This window comes from Elephantulus edwardii, unplaced genomic scaffold (assembly GCF_000299155.1).
Source record: "Elephantulus edwardii isolate Elephantulus edwardi_28Jun2011 unplaced genomic scaffold, EleEdw1.0 scaffold00179, whole genome shotgun sequence".
Taxonomy (NCBI): Eukaryota; Metazoa; Chordata; class Mammalia; order Macroscelidea; family Macroscelididae; genus Elephantulus; species Elephantulus edwardii.
Window position 1 is genome coordinate 4,845,883 of NW_006399929.1, and position 17,975 is coordinate 4,863,857.

Sequence of the window (17,975 nt, forward strand, 5' to 3'; positions counted from 1 at the left end):
TGGGATAATTGGGATGGGAGTGTCAGAGACAGTGCGATTGGCACAGGACAGAGCGGAGTTTAGGGCTGTTGTACATAGGGTTGCTATGATTCACAGGCGACTCGACGGCACATAACAACAACAACAACAACTCTGTGTCAGAAAGCTGAACAATGGCTAGGGAGGATGGAAGAAGATTTGATGCCATTGAGCTGTCATGGGGTAGAATTGTTCTGAATATGTCTTGGACTGCTAGGAGAATGAACAGATTCACCTTGGAGAGGGTGGAAGCAGGATGCTCTTTGGAGGCAAGGATCTTGAAGCTCCATCTGAGATACTTCGAGTATGTAACAAGGAAGGACTAGTCTGTGGAGAGAGACATCATTCTTGGGAGAGTGGAGGGACAGCACAGGAAAGGAAGACACTCGATGAGGTGGGTTGACACAGTAACTAAAATAATATGAGTAGATAGATGTGTTGGAGACAGTGAGATTTGCTCAGGATAGGTCAGGGTTCAGAGCTCTTATGCACAGGGTAGCTTAGAATCCCAGTCTATTTTATGACACAAAACAATAGTAGCAATATATAGAAAGGATGGGCATTCTTTTGTTAATTAATCCACATTTTCATCCCTTTTCCTCCTTTCATTCACTTTCTAATTCATGTCTTGTTCCAGATCGTCAGTCACTACACACATAATATCTAATCATCCATTCTCTTTGGATAGTCTCTCTTTTCTCCCATTCCAGTGGGAATAAGAGAGTAGTTCATTTTCCATCTATTCTTTTCCTCCTCTCCCCTCCTCGTCTGTGGATCTTTAAGTGGAATGTTATTTGGATTAGTTAATTTAATGCTTCCAATTTCTTTCCATTTTGTTTTATGAAATAATCTTACAGGCTGATTTATTTTCTAGTTAGATGAATGGATATGTTGTTTCAGTTATTATTTATTTATAAGGTCTTTTTTGTTTTTTTTCTCATCATTGTTTTGTAATCACTACTAGTACCACCTTCCAGTACCGAGTTTTGTGTCTTCTGTTTTGGATATTTTAAAGAATAATGTTTGATTTTTGTTTCACTGTATTTTTCCTAAGATGTTTCTTTAGAAAGGAAAAATTGAGTTTTCTGTTTCCCCTAAGTTTGTGTATGCTCATCTTCTATTTCCCTAAGATTTTAATTTCTCTGAATTTCATTCGAGTTTAGGGAAAATTTTTCAGCTTTCCTATGACAGTAATCTTTTGTTGTCATGTACTGTAGAGCCAGAACCTATCCATACCTGATCCTCCTGACAGGTTTTTCAGAGACAGTTAATCACATGGCAGGAGATTGCCCACCTTTCTCCTGTGGAGCAGCTGGTGGCCTCAAATCATGTGCCTTTGGGTTTGCAGAACAGCTTCTTGCCACAAGGCCACTGAAAGCTCACTATGTGACAATAATGTTTTATGAAAAGCATACTTATTCTGCAGATAGAATCTTTTTTCTTAAGTCCGTTCTTTTTATTTGAGATACGTATTTGTGTTAGATGTTCATATTTAAATCTTAGGTCATGTTTTCTGTTTATATTTAATTAATTTTGTATGGTCTTCATGAATAATGTCAGAGCTTGAGTAATTATTCTGTATTTAAAGAAAAAGAATGATGTGTTATCAATTAAGATCTTCCTTCAAATTATGAGGAAACTATTCAGTTTTCCATTTCCTTTAATAAGTTGTCAAAGATAAAAAAATCTCATTTTTTTAAATTTATTCTGATTCAATTACTTCATATTGGGGGGAAATAGTCCAGAAATTTGCCAAAAGACAAAGCAAGTGGTGCATACTTTTGTGTAATAAAAAAATCATCAAAGTAGAATTAGAGGGTATAGCCAATGCACTATACTTTATATACATTCAACTCATAAAGCTTAATTGAAGTAGAATATTCTTTGTTGGAGGAGAATAAACTGGAGGAATATAGTGCTTTTAGCATAGATGCTATCATGACATTTTTTCTCTACATTTTTCTTTTGTCCTACACTGAGTGTTTAATATATGTAATCTAAAAATTCCAGATATAAACAGTGTACCAATAGACCCTCTTTTTCCAACCCCTAACACAGATCCCTCCCTTGAATATATTTTGTGCTCTGTCATTTGCCAGAATATTAGCCAACAGTTATAAAAAGGGATGACATTAATGGACCACCTAAAAAATATTCCCATTTAAAATGTAACTTTGTTAGCTTGGAATTGTCTAGCTTTATGATTTTTATATAACTGACTTCAAGTAAGGTAAATAATAGAATATGAAAGAAATAATTTTTAGCATTTCTTTTATCTGGAAGGCTAGAGTTTAGACTGCAAGTCTTCATTATAGTCAATTGTTCCTGCACTTAGTTTCCTCCAGCAATAAGTGGACAATTGACATTTTCTCATCTTTCTCTGCATCTCCAAGAGTATTTTAATTATATCTTGATACGGGAAATAACATACAATTTTAAATAAGTTATTTTTGTAGCAAATTGATAAAAATGGCACACACTATTTTTGTTGCATACTGTTCAGTCACAATGACCCATAGCTGACCCTCCAGTGGGTTTTCAGAGGTACTATATTGTAAGGGAGGAGATTGCCCATATTTTTCCATTGGACAAGCAGGTGGACTCAAACCACATTCCTTTGATTTCCCCAGTGCTGCTCCTTCTCACCAGGCACCCAGAGCTTTTAAGAACTTTATATAAAGCAGAATAAGTCTAAAGAAAGGAAACTTCCCCACAACTCTAGACTCAACTAAAAGGAAAGGAGAACATGCCTCCACATTATACATATATTTACATATCAGTGACATGTTTCTCCAATAATGCAAAAGCCTTGAATAAACTATATTTTTAGTTTAATACTTTATTCTTAGTGTTTAAACAATCCCTCATATGTTGTTGTTATTGTTATTATGGCTGGTGAGTCAGAACTGACCCATAGCTGAGGCGTCAGCGAGTTTTTAAGGTTGTAAATCACACAGGGAAGAGATCAAATCACTCATCAGTCTCCAGTGGAGCAGCTGGTGGATCCCAACCCCCTGTCTTTGGATCGGCAGTGCCACTCTGCCAATAGGCCACCAGAGCTCCCGACCTGACACATATCAGCTCAAAAATGAAAATTATTGAAAGATGTAATTCTGCATTTTCCTTTAGGTTCATGAAACTGAGACTCATTGAAAGAGAATTGCCATTGAAGAACAAAACTGTAAATTTGCTAATGCTGTTGGTGTGATAGCTAAGGCTGTGTGTCAACAATTCTGACTATATTTAGTCAAATAGCTTTGTTTTCCTTAAAAAGCCTATATTTTAAAAGAAAATTACTTTTTTTCCCCTAGAAAGAGGGGATATTGCCATGTACTTTGAGATTTAGAAGGGATGGGAATGTGTGGAGTGCCTATGTGGTGTAAATGGGTAAAAAAACTACTAATCAAAAAGTTGGTATTTTAAATTCACCAATTAGTCTAGTTTTTTCACACCCAGTCATTGAAAAGCCAAGAAAGCAAAATTATTCTGGCAAACATAAGGTTGCTGAATTGACAGAAACTGGGAATCCACTCACAGCTTCTTGTTGTTAATTGCCTTCGAGTCGAGCATGACTCATAGTGACCACATGAACAAAAGGCCTGAAGCCCCTCTGCAACCATCCACGTTTATCAAAGTTCATAGAGTTTCTGGAGGCATATTATTTACTAAGTGGATGCCACTCCTGCTTCCAAACTCACAGTTTACTGGGGTTAAAATGGAACTCAGTAGAAAAACTAATTGGACACAAGTGAGGGACAAGAGATACGGATTCCACGTTTGTTAAAGATAGGTTCTCATTCCTCATATCTCTGGCAACTTCGTTCCAGTTTCTGAGAATCAAGTTTGAAAAAGAGGGAGAGAGGCAACCACAGTATATCTCCATCTCTTTGGTCCCTTGTAGTCCAAGGGCAAATTCAATCACAAAGAACTGAAGACTAGAATCTTTGATTTCTTAGTTGATATGTTTGTCATTTTCATATTGTTCACCAAAAGTACAGAAAAATCAGCCATGAAGCCCCAACCTTTGCAAAATTAGAATGCTCAACTTTCTAGGTCTGCATTTTTATGACTTGAACATTTCAATGTGTTAAACTTTTTTCATTTTTGCAACGGGTAGTGGGATTGGTATATTTATTTTCTTAGGCTAGCTTTCCAGAAGTGCACTTGCAGTCAACAGAATGGATGACTTCAAGAATCTTCATTCATAATGTCAACTACTTTCCAAAACTAGTTTTTCGTTTTCACCTCAAACCATAAATAACACACATTTAAATGCAAATTTGTTATATTTAGTCATTAAAATGTCAAACTCTGTCTTTTAAGTATTTTTTGCTTCAATGTATGAATGATTTTTTCCACATTAAAAAGTAATTTTGCCTGAAAAAAATTAATTTTATCTTTTGTTAGATATCTCTATTTTCTTTATTCATATGTAATAGGAAGTGATTAATTCTAAGTGATTTATGGGAACATTTTATTCACACAATATCATATATTTTTGCCTGTGATATTTTTGTTATGAGTTGCTGGTGGTCTTATAACGACCCTTATAATGCACAACAGAAAAATATCCTGCTAAATCCTATAACAACCCTACAGTCACCTCTGTGCTGTCTATTATTGTTGTAATCACTATGTCAGTCCGTCTTGTTGAAGGTCTTCCTCGTTTATCTTTATTCTCAACTTTACCAAGCATGATGTCTTTCTGTAGCGAGCAGATTTTCTTTATAACATGACTAAAGTTTCTGATATGAAGTTTCAACTGTCTCACTTCTAAGGAGCTTTCTAGTAGCACAGCTTCAATTTTTTTTTTAGAATTTATTTTATATATTTGATTTATTTAAGTTTTCTAAGTCCATGAAGTAGTAAATATTCATAATCAACATCGAAGTTCAAAGACTTCATTTCTATTTCAGTGTTCTTCACTCATTGTCTAACTTTAATATATATAGATAGAGACATAGATATGTATTTGTTAGTTTATGTGCTGTTGAATCAGAATTAATTCATAGCTGACCAATTCATGTATATATGAGTTGACTACAGTCTTCAAAATAGATTACATTTCAAAGCCAAAAAACCAGAGTCTCACCACTGGACTGACAGATGGAAAAAAATGAAATTGTTAGCAGCTTCATCTTACTTGGATTTACAGTCAATATTTGATATCAGCAGTCAGGAGATATTGCACAGGGCAAGTCTACAGTCAGGGATTTCTCCAAATTATAGTGAAGCAATGATATGAGTTTAAAGACTAAGGTGTTCCTGATTCAGGCCATGGTCTTTTCAATCACTAGCTATGCATCTTAGAGCTGGACAATGAGTAAGGATGACAGAAGAATTGATTCCTATAGAGAAGAGACCTACATATCCCATGGACTGTCAAAAGAACGAACTGATATGTCTTGGAGAAAGTGCCGTCAGAATGCGCCTTGGAAGCAAAGATGATGAAACTTTATCTCACATACTTTGGGAGCATATGTTGCTAGGGAAGGACATCATGCTTAGAAAGTGGAGGCATGCCAAAAGAGAGTAAGACTCAAGCAGATGGATGGGGCTCAAGTATGTCAGAGATTTTTGTTGCTGTTGTGTTTTTATTTTTATGTCATATTGGTTTGGTTACAAAATTCATATACCTTGTGTTTCACACTATCCTTCATTCATATTGTATTTCATACAGTCATCCCGATTCATTAATATTCTTCCAATAATATTCCCATTAATATTATATTACTTTTTGTTGGTTTGCTTAAGGGTTTGGCTTTTTTTATTATCCTTAATTTGAATGAAAATTTGCAGAGACCTTGGATTTCCATTCATTCATTGTTGCACTTTTCTCCCTAAACACCCCTCACCTCCAGTTCTCTCTTCTCTTTGAAAAGTAAAAGAAAAATTCTTTCATTGTTATACAATCCCTCCCCCTAGGTCCACGCCACTATGCAGCCTTTGTTTTGGACTCCTGTCATGACAATAATACCTAATCATATATCCCCTTTACCCAGTTCTCTCCTTCCTCTGTTTCAATGCAGTAGTTATTTTTTACCCCATCTTTCTGAGTCTCCCCCCAATACTGATGTCAGTTCTGTTTACAACAATGGCAGTATGCCATATTTTTGTGGATGGTAGAGAATGGGAGAATAGGACAGGATTCAGATCTGTTGTTGATGGAGTTTCTGTGAGTTGTCCTCAACTTGGTGACACTTGACAACCACAATGACATTGTTTTCCAGTAAGGAACTGTTTTAATTAGATCAAATTAAGAAAAGTGTCACCCTTGTTTTGTAATAAGGAGGATGAATAAAATGTCTGAAAATTTTTATGTAATATGTTTAACAACTATGTAATCATATTTATATTTTTCTTATTTCCAGTTATAGCTCTTAAAGTAGAACACATTAACTCATAATATTAGTAAGTAAGAACTTCCCTGCCTGTATCTAGTGATTATTCTGATGGTGAATTTTATTCTCTATGAAAGAAAGATATAAAAATTGAAATAATAGAGTAAATATGGACACACACACATATATACACACATATGCACATATGGATTAATAGATTATAATTATAAGTATTCATGTTTATGTGACATTTCAATACAAAAGAAAGAGAAAAGAAGGGGGGAAAGGAAATATGCAAAAATGAATGAATACAAATCTAGCTTTTCTGAAAACTTTCATTAAAATCACAGTTCAAGTATAAAAAAAGCTCATGAGAAAGTAGTTCTGGATTTTATAGTTGATTTAGCAATGTTTTTCTAATTTTCTATAGGACAATGCACATCTACAAGTTTCTAAAATGAAACCTATTCTAAGATACTTGTTTGACTTTCTTTATTTCCATTAAAAACCTAGCAGAAGGATTTGTTTGTTTTGACTCTAGAAACAAGATGCTATGTCACTACAACAGTTATCTGTAAAAGGTAAATAAAATAAGTGTAAGGGTGGCATAAATTAATCGACATATGGTTTATGTATCAGTACTTACTGGCATATCCAAGTGACATAAACTTTTCAAAATCGCCTTGTAACAAAAGCCAAGCTGTATGACACCAGATGGGAAAAAATTTACGTATTCTTTAATGTTATTTATGTTATTCTTTTCAGATTTGTTGTACAGTTATTTCATAAAACTTTACAAAAAATGTTCATACATACAAATTTTGAGAGAACAGTCTAGAGAGTGATTGTTCATGATCTGAGTATTGCCTATATAGCAATACTGATTTCTTATCAAATGATCTACAGTGCACATTGATAAAGTCCTTCATTTCTCAAATTAAAATACTTTCTAGATTTATAAATTGTTAATTTTCTGGTTTTATAGTTTTAAATGTATTTCTTGTTATCCTTCTAATCTTTTCCTAGTGAAACTTAAAATCCATTATATCATAACAAAATTATGGAAATTAGTTTAATTTGGAAATTAAGTATGGTGTCTTTTTCATTTTTGTCTTTTAGATAGTGTCACATAGTTAGATTAGTCATTTTGGCACTATGATATGGTATAAAATTTATTCTATACTCATAAACAATCTAAATATTATAGGATTACAAAAGTCTGAGGTTGGGACCTTGAATATGATTCTTACTGTGAGTAAAAAATTACTGATGTCTTACTTATTCATGTCCTCGATGGTTGGTTTAATAGAATTGAACTTGTGCTTCACAAAATTGATCATATTTTGACCCTGCAAGGATCCAATTTTTACAAGAGAGTATAATGCTGTCTACCATCACTTCTCTAAGTTGATTTCATGCATAAACTGTATGAAAACAAGTAATTTTACTCTTCTTTTAGCCATAGTTATAAAAGTCAAAAGAAATTATGCAATTTTAGCATTATCCTTTTTCTAAGCCAGTGTATTAATGAAATATAATTTTTTTATAAAATTGAAGTCATTGGGGAAATACAGATGATTTAATATAATCTGAAAGTATCTTTTAACTATCTAAGAGTGTGGAGATTGATAGAGCCATTAAAGAAATGAAGATAAAATAAACTCCCTAGAGATATTTTGAGGCTTCTGAAGGAGTTAGGGGAGGGAAAAAAAGGAAGAAAATAAATAGGAAGACCTAGAAACATTTTAGTTGTTATTGTAAAGTGCTGCAACTCACAGTGACCCTCTGCATAATAGCAGTGGACCTTGTTCTATCCTGAGCTAATCTCACTCTCTGACACACCTACTCTCATTACCCCAGTTACTGTGTCAATCCATCTCATATAGGATCTTCCTCTTTTGTCTTGTCCTTTACCCTTTCACATGATGTCCTTCTCCAAGGACTGGTCCCTTCTGGCAACATGATCAAAGTATGTCAGTCAATTCTTCAAAATCCTTACCTCCAAGGAGCAAAAGGTGATTACAAAGGTTATTACAGAGGAAAAAGAAAAGACCGAGATGAATAAATATAAAGAGACTTTGAATTTTGTGCTAGAACACTGAGAAGCCAAAACAAAGAGAAGAAATCAGGAAGTTAGAGAACTGAGCAGATGATTTCAAAGGGCAGCTTGGGGACACAAAACAAAGTACTGTAATACACATAGGGGCATGATAAATAAAAGATGTGTAGATTTTAACTGCCTATAGTTTTAAAAATTACATAGAAAACAAAAGCTTCACATTGGTACAAAGATCCTGTAGTTTTTGAAAACATGTCTTTGAACTTATACCATTGGTTCATGAAATGTATTCCCCAGGAATAGCAGTTAGAACAAGAAGAGACACACAGAAAAGTCAATGTAATTATTCTTAGCCATTTATTTCATCACTTTCTAATGTCATTATATGTGAATAGAGACTAAAGTATCAAAGTGCATGATTAGACCAGTTAATTCATACATAACACACTGTCAGATACAAAACTTTGTACTGGTGAGTTGTGATTTAAAATACAGTTATGTTAAAAACTCAATTACAAAAAAATTTAAAGTCCATTAGTAGAGTATGATCTGATTAGAATGGTTAAGATCTAAGCATTTAAAGCAGTAAATTAAAATCATGTTTTTCTAAACTTATTAACTGTGTGCCCTTATTTAAACTACTTTCAAAGAACCTTATCGTCATCTCATATAAAGTGAGCATAGTATTATAATCTTCATTGGTTTATGAAGGTTAAATGAGTTAAGACATGCCAAAGTAGTAGGCACAGTGTTGCCACTTAGCAGATACATAATACATTTAAATAATAGTTATTGTCATTATTATTACCAACACAATTAGTACAATTCATAATTTTTATTAATTGCCAGATTCCAGATATATAAAAGTTTCAGTTAAGCACGAAAAACCCAGAACAGAAATTCAACATATCTATTTCTTTAATAAAACATGAGTAAAGCTAGAATTTAAACAATAAAGGTGATTTAAGTTTAATACTAGATGCAGCATAACAAAAACATCTTCAAAAGAGATCATTAAGATTCCTTAGACTGACAGGCAGGTTGGCAATGAGGAAAAAGGATAAAATGTAGTGATTTTTGGAATAAAGCATGTCTCAGGTCTTGGTCAAAAAGAGTAGAGAACAATCATAATAGTTTCAAATGTGGTGATTGTTTTTCGTGCCATCGAATCTCCTGTAACTCATAGTGACCCTATGCACAATAGCTCTTAACCCTCTCATATCCTGAGCCAGTCTCACTATCTCCGACACACCTATCCCCATTATCCCAGTCATTGACTCCTTCCATTTCGTCCTGGGTTGTCTTCTCTTGATCTATCCCTCCACCTTCCAAGCATGATGTCCTTATCCAAGGATTAGTCCCTCATGGTAATATACCCAAATTATGTGAGATAGAGCTTCAAAATTCTTGCCACTAAGGAGCAACTTGGTTTTACCCTCTCTAAGAAAAATCCATTCTATTGGCATCCAATAGAGTGTTCAACACTCTTCTCCAGCACCACAACTCAGAGTCATTGATCCCCTTTTCTGTTATCATTCATCATTGTCCAGCTCTGTAATGCATTGCAAGTAATTACAAAGACCATAGCTTACACCATGCACAACATAGACTCTAGACTGACCCTGTTGCTCTTTAGCACTCTTGAGAGGTCCTTTACAGCAGATTTTCCAAATGCAATTCCTCTTTTAATTTCCAGGCTGCTGGTACCAACAGTGTTGTTTACGGAATGAAGCTGAAATTGTGGACAATCTCAATCTCCTCTCCATCTATCAAGGCGTTACCAACTGGGCCAGTGGTGAGATTCTTTGTCTTCTTCATGGTGAGCTCAACTTTGTATTGAAGACTGCAGTTTTTTTTACCTCTATAGCAAACATTTCAAGCCCTCCTTATTTTGGGCAAGTAAGGTTGTATCATTTGCATAGTATAGGTTGTTGATGAATTTTCCTCCAATTCTGATGCTACATTTCTCCTCATAGATCCTAGCCTACTGAATGATCTTTGTGTCATACAGATTGAGATAGTAAGGAGAAAAAAGGTTTCCCTGATGTACTCCTATCTCAGTTTTATACTCTGCAGTGTTTTCTTGCTCTATTCTGATGACTGTATATTGGCCCAAGGACCAAATATATTCTACTGCAGGTTTACAAATGTTTTCTCTTTTAAGTATCTCTTGAGAGTAAAGCATGGAACTGAACATAGATACTTATTATTTTAATATGTAAAATAGCAGAAACTTTTGGATAAGAAGCTATCCAGATCACTATGGATCAGAGCTTAGTTTCTTAACAGGTTGACTTATCTCTGATGATAATCACTTGTCTTAGTTTTAAGCTACTTTAACAGGTGATCATGGTTTTTGAAGGGTCTGTCACATTACTGACACATTTTTGTCTTAAAATTTCTGTCAGCATAGGTAAGGCTAATATAGACTGTACCCACTTTCTAAATTCCTTCTTGAGAACTTTAGGAGAAAAGTCAAGAGAAAATAATTCCAACTATATGATTACATTTCAACATAAAGTAAGAAAAAAAATTCACATTTGGACCAATAACTAATATTAAGATAAACAGAGAAAACATCGAAGTTGTCAAAGATGTTATTTTATGTTATGGAACCATAATCAATACCCATGTAAGCATCCAAGTTACACAGTGATGTGTTGCAATAGGCTAATCTGCCAAAGATCTCTGTGAAATGTGGAAGAGCAATGAAACAACTTGAAAAAACTAAGGTGTTACTGACCCAAGCCATGGCATTTTCTGGTGTTTCATGTGTACCTGAAAGTTGGACAATAAATAAGGAAGATGAAAGAAGAACTAGTGCCTTTGAATTATGCATGATGTTGTCAAAGAATATTAAATATATGAGGGACTCTCAAAAGAACAAAAAAATCTGTTTTAGAAGAAGTGTAGCCAGAGTGCTCCATAAAAGCAAAAATATATTCATATATATTGGCATAGGTGTAATTAAAAAGTATCTGGAGGAACACGTCATGCTTTGAAAAGTAGAGGATGATCAAAGAAGAGGAAAATCTCTGAGGAAATGGATTTACACAGTGAATAAGGAGTAGGTAGCTGCAATGTAAGGGGAGGGCAAGTTGGACTTCTATGCAATTCATAAGGGGAACCATCATCATCAATAACATCTATAACACCAAACAAATACTTACGTGGTTGGACATGCCACCCTCAATGTTCCTAATCCTATTTATATTTCTACAAATCATTGGGGCCAATGTTGATTGCAAATTGACTCATAGACTTTACTCATAGTTGTGGAATTTATTAAGGTTGGGTGTGGGAGGTGGCAAAGAATATCGCACAATGGAAGTCCCGGTTTAGTGTAGTACACCCAAAAAGGCAAAATTCCTCAATTAATTCAGATAGCTTTTAATAAAGAAGTAAAAGTTAGGTTCAGTTTAGCTTCTGATTTCCTCATTTGTACAACAAACTATCTCAGGACAGTTACAAGTCAGATTTTCCTTCAATCATCCAGCAAACAAAACATTTAACTGTGGTTTCATCTCCAAGGTTCCTCTGGATATGTCTTGTCACAGTTAATTCACAGCAGTAGTCGTCTCTTCACCCTCCCTCCACCACCATCTCTCACAGTGTGGAAAGTGCTCTCTTGTATTGGTCCCACAGCTGTTGATGATTTGCCAGGCCAGGTTTCCACAGTTGAGAGAGCTCGAAACTATGCCTACAACAGGAGCTAACATAATGGATAGAAAAGAAGTTTTCAAGGTTTTTTACTTGAAACACACAGTAAATATACAGTGACCGCAATGACAAACTTGACCATAGCAGAGATTGTGAAGATGGTGCAGGATTAAGCATTTTCCCCCCCTGTTGCATAGAAAGCCTCTTACAATCAGAGCTGACACTATATTATCTAACAACAATATATGAAAAAAAAACAGGTATTTCATTTTGAATTCCTAAAGTTACAATTATAAAAAAGAGGTAAAGGATAAACTGTAGTTTTAAATACATTTCATTTTTTCAATCGGTGGTTTTGGAAGACTTCATAGTATGACTTCATAATATGAGTTGTTGTTGTGTACCATAGTCTCATAACTAAGAGCTGACCCTCCACAAGATTTTCTGAAGTACTTAATTGCACAGAATGAAAGTGCCCATCCTTCTCCCATGGAACATCTAGTGGATTCAAACTGTGTTACTTTGGCTTGACAGCACAACTCTTTACCATTAAGCCACTAGAGCTTTCATAATATAAATAGGGATTGGAAAATTATTAATAGTAAGTAAAATCAGAATTGAGGTCACAGAAGTGATAAAATAGACGAAGGACCATTTGAAGTATATTTTTTTCTGTTATTCTCATGTTTCTTTTTCTATAATAGTAACTGGAAAACTTCATAAAATGTAAATAATTGATGCTTTTCTTTTTATATGAAAAAAGATGATAAGAATGTGTACTATGTGCATTTCATCCTTAGAAAACATCAAGTGATAGGAGACACTAGTTGCTAAAAAAACAGAAACATAGCCCAGATCATTGGTGCATACCATAAAGAAAGGGAGATAATTGAAATAAATTAGTTAATTCCTAGAAAATTTTTGGGATCGTGTAAACTTTCTTTCTTCAAAATAAAACAGGTAAATTGGGGGGAGTGTAATGATATTGTAGAATAAGCAGGTTGACTGCTTGACTTGATATTTTTAACTGACATGAAATGTTCAAAGTTATTGAATATTTACTGTGACCTAGACAGATTTTCAGAGGCTGTAAATCACAAGTGTGGATATTGCTTATCCTTCTCCTGCAGAGTTACTGGTGGTTTTTAACCAGCTGGTTTTAGATTAGCAGTACAAGTCTATAGATTAGCAGTACAAGTCTATAGATTACATCAGACCTCACATTTCTTTCATTTATTTTAGTAAAATGACCTTGTGAGTAGAATGGGAATTCCAGAACATTTAGACATGCTCATACAAAACCCATACAAGCAAAGAACGTATTGTCAGAACAAAGCAAAGGAATGTGGCCTGGCTTATTATCATGATGGTTCAATTTGTAGACGAAGAAAAGTCATTAGAAAAGCTAAACTCTGTGAAGAAAACTATGCCACAAATATCAACACCAAGAAAGCAAACGTTCTTACCATGATAGATGGAGAAATAACTGAGGCTGTCAATTATTTCATCTTGCTAAGATCGACATTCAGTACCCTTGGCACTAGCAGTCAGGAGACCAGGAGTCGTTTTGCATTGGATAAATCCATGTCGGGGACCTCTCTAAATTACTTAAGAGCATTGAGGTCAGCTTGAAAGAAAATGAGAGACTAAGATTCAGGCCATGATCATTTCAATCACCGTTTATACAGCTGACAGCTAGACAATGAATAAGGATGACAGAATAAACATCTTTGAGTTGTGGTGGTGGAGAAAAGTACTGAGTACCCCATGTACTTAAGGAAGAACAAACAGACATGTCTTGGAGAAGGTGCAGTCAGAGTGCTTCATCCTTGGAGGCAGAGATTATGAAGCTCCATCTCATACTTTGGTCATGTTGCTAGGAGAGGCTATTTCTTGGAAAGGGACATGTATGGAGAGATGGAGAGTCAGCAAAAGAGAAGATCTCCAACAAAATGGTTAGACACAGTGACTGTAGCAATGAGCTAAAGTGTGTCAGAGGTAATAAGGATCGCATAGGATAGGATAGGGTTCAGGTCTGTTGTTCACAGGGTGACGATGAGTCATGATGGACCCAATGACACCTAACAGCAGCAGGGAAGCTGTTAAGTACCTAAAGTGTGCACCTTCAAAAACCCTTAGTCTCCTATCTCTCCAGGTAACTGGATATTACTACTCATTTATTGCTACAAAAATGTTCTTGATATAGGAAAAAGAGATTTAAAATGTATAATTTATTGTTTGGGGGTTTTTTTGCGATTTTTTTTTTAAATCTACTGATTCCCACAAATAAATGTCTTCAGAATTCTACCTGGAAAAAATATATCAGCCATCTCCATGACTACAATGTTCAAAGAATCTAAGGTAATTCTGGCACAATGTCTCAAATCCCAGATTGTAGTGATACTTAATGCCAGTTACAGGTTTGAATATTAATGACTTCCCAAAGTGAGAAACTGCATATTTCCATCTGCCCTAAGTTCCAAGCACTGCGACTACAACTTTGAGCTTCTGACAAATATGACAAAGAGGTAGCTCTGAGCTGCTCGTATGTTCATATCTATTTTTTTTTCACATTCACTCTCCAAATGGATGGTTTTCTAATAGGAATGTCAGTGTAATCTACTGACATGAATAAAACTGTCTTTAGTGCAAAGTTTTGTGGTGCTGTTCTGTGAAATATTTATGTGAAATAGTTGAAATGAACAAATGAGAGGAAGAGAAAGTACATTTAAAACTGTTATTTTGAAAGGAGACAGAAATGTACAGATTAGTATGACTACCACATTTGCTTCTTTTAGGAGGTCTGTTTTTGTGTACTAATAGCTACCATTGTGAGAAATGACCAGTGAGAATTGAAGTAGGGCTAGTTCTTTCCACATTCTAATCTTGGATTGGATGTGAAAATAAAGTGCAACAGAATGCGTTCTTAAATGCATTCTGTTAACAATGCTGATGGCGTCAGTCTTTAATTTATTAAAATAATAGCCTCTTTAATATCACTTGCAGTTAGCATTTTGCATCTCTCATCACATTTGGACATTTCAATTTGCATAGTTTTGAGTGATTGTTTAATTTTGAGAAATTAAACTATCTCTTTTAGCTTTTAGCTCACATAAATCACTTTTATGGGAAAATACTGAAAAGGACAAATGTAATAAATGCTTGTAAAAAAGGCAGGAGTAGCTTATTTCTGTTCTTGAATGTTTTTCTTAGGCAAGATAGTGATGGATGCCTGTGTTTTAAGACAGAAATTTTACACACACACACACACACACACACACACGCTTAAAACATAAATTATGTCTTTACGTATTTCAAGTTAATAGGTGAATTAATAACATTTAAAGGAATGATATAAATAATAACTGCTGTTCTTCTTTCTTCCTTGAGACAATCCACAAAGATCTGCTGTCGGATAGTCAGTTATTAATTGGTTCTGACTGCACATCACTGACTATATATATTTAATATCTTCCAACTTCCATGTCCACCTCAACTATTTATAGAAAAATGAATGGAGTGAGGGATACAGGTGGTGATTTTTTAAGGGATCAACTTGAACTTGCAAAATATGATTTTTACATAGCTTCCTGACTATTTTATTTCAACAACAACCAAAACCCCAAGAAAAATTTAAAAACCACCACCAACAACAAAAAAGGCCTTCGTTGCTATTGGAATTGGTACCAATTTATAGCTAACCTTCATCAAGTGTAAGTATCATAGGAGATTTCCAATATTTCTGCTTTAGATCAGCTGTTGGATGTGAACTGCTAAAGTAGTGTGGCCTTTGGATTATTAGCTTAACTTTCTGTAGATTATACCATTATAATGGTGTAATATCTTTTATCACATTTTATTTGTTGGTGGTAGGAAGTAAATCATAACTTTTAAGGATTGCAAGATGCTAGAAACAGCATGAGGGAATTATGGTTAGGCCTTCAATTGCTTCTTTCCCCCTAAAACAATGGTTGGCACCTTTAATAAGTGTTGAGCGCAGTCCTATTTCAAAGCAAAGACATATTAGCATTTCCTTTAGTTCAATGATTGGTTTTTTTCCCTCAAAGTTTCCAACTGTGTTTTTCCTTTTATCTTTTGATGAATAAAACATGATAAATAGAAGATAAAAAGGTGGGTAGATGTTGTGCCTAGTGACAAGAATTAAAAGCATAAAATCTCTTTCGTTAATCTCATTTTCTCTCTACTAATTTAATTAATTCTCATTTAATTTCTGCTGAAGTTTTAGAGACAGAAAAAATGTGATGACTATGTCTTTAATAGAATATGTTTAACAGATTTTAGTGTATTTCAATTAAGATTTTACAAATTATGAGCTCGCTGTTTCTATCTGCCAGAGAAAATATGATAGGAGACTATGAGCCTATGTTGAAATGTTCACTGACAAATTGGACAAGGCCTTGCTGAAAGAATTGCAAAAGGTATCTACTCATCAATATAAACTTTTTTTTTTTCTTGTTTTGGTGTAGAAATATGTTAGAAAATCCATCTAAGGACATCCTAATCATAAACATGATTTCTTGATTCAAACATGCCTGTTGACGTTGTATTCTGGTGACACTGTGAATGATGACAACCCTCCTACCATCCTTCCTTTGTTGATGTCAGAATCCAGGCAGTTGCAAATATCAGGAGGAATACAGAAGACTTCTTCTGTTGTATTTAAAAATGAAATTTTAGAGCTAAAAGCTGATGCAACCCCATGAAGAGAAATAAGGAAGCCCAAGGCTGTAACACTGAAGAAAAAGAAAGTAATCCTATGACTTCCATGAATTCATAGCCCTTAGCTCATCTAAGGTTGATGAGACCAAGTCGGCTGGTGGCTTTCATTATATATTGAAAAGCACAATGGGAAGCGATGTGTTACTTCCCATGGTGTTATTCAATAGATAATGAATTAATGAAAAGAGAAGCAAAGAGGTTTGTGCATCAGGAGGGAAGGAAAATATATTTGTGTGCTGCAGAAGAGAGTCTGAAGGAAAAAAATCGACAGAAAAACTCCTAATGAATGTAATTCTGCCCCATGCTTTGTTCTCTCACATAAGGAAAATTGGGACAAAACAAACTGAAACTAAGACTAACAATCCTATTAGCAAAGAGACCAGACTGGTAAAAGTTGAACTGTTACTTTTTCTGATACTGATGTGGTAAATCCATGTTGAAAGACAAACATGTTTATGCACAGAATCAAGTTTGGAGGATTAATAGGGATGGGAAGAGAGGGTGAAAGGGAGGGGAAAAAAAACCCCAACCAAAATAAAATATAGTATACTCATATTGTCCTAACTGGAATTGTAGGTGGTTGGAAAATAATTGATTACAGGAAAAATAGGCTCATAACTATCTAAAAAGAGGGACATGGTGTAGGATGCCCTAAAGTTGGTTAAAAACATAAAAAAGAACAATGATATCGAATTCATAGTTAAAAAGACAATTTCAAGCTCTATCCTGAAGTATAATGTGAGCTATAGGTTAACTCATCCATAATTAGCAAGAAGACCTGTTATGAGCTGGATTGGCAAATAGAACTAATATTCAAATATATTCACTTACAGCAAAAATTATATTAATGATAACTGTGCTTGTAATGCATAGTTGGAAGCAAGAAGGGAAGATAGTTGGATATTATCCATGAAGAGAGGAAAGAGTCACACAAGGACAGAGAAGATAGAAAAAACCAAAATGAATGTCAGCAAAGAACTCTGAAAATTGCACTGGAGGTTTCAGAAGCCAAAACAAAGGAAAAGGATGCTGAATTTAAAGAGCTAAATAGAAGATTTAAAAAGGCAGCTGGGGTGGGGGTGGGGGTATGTTTGGGGGGATTGTATACCAATGAAGGAATTTTTCTTTTGCTTTTCAAAGAGAAGAGCAAACTGGGG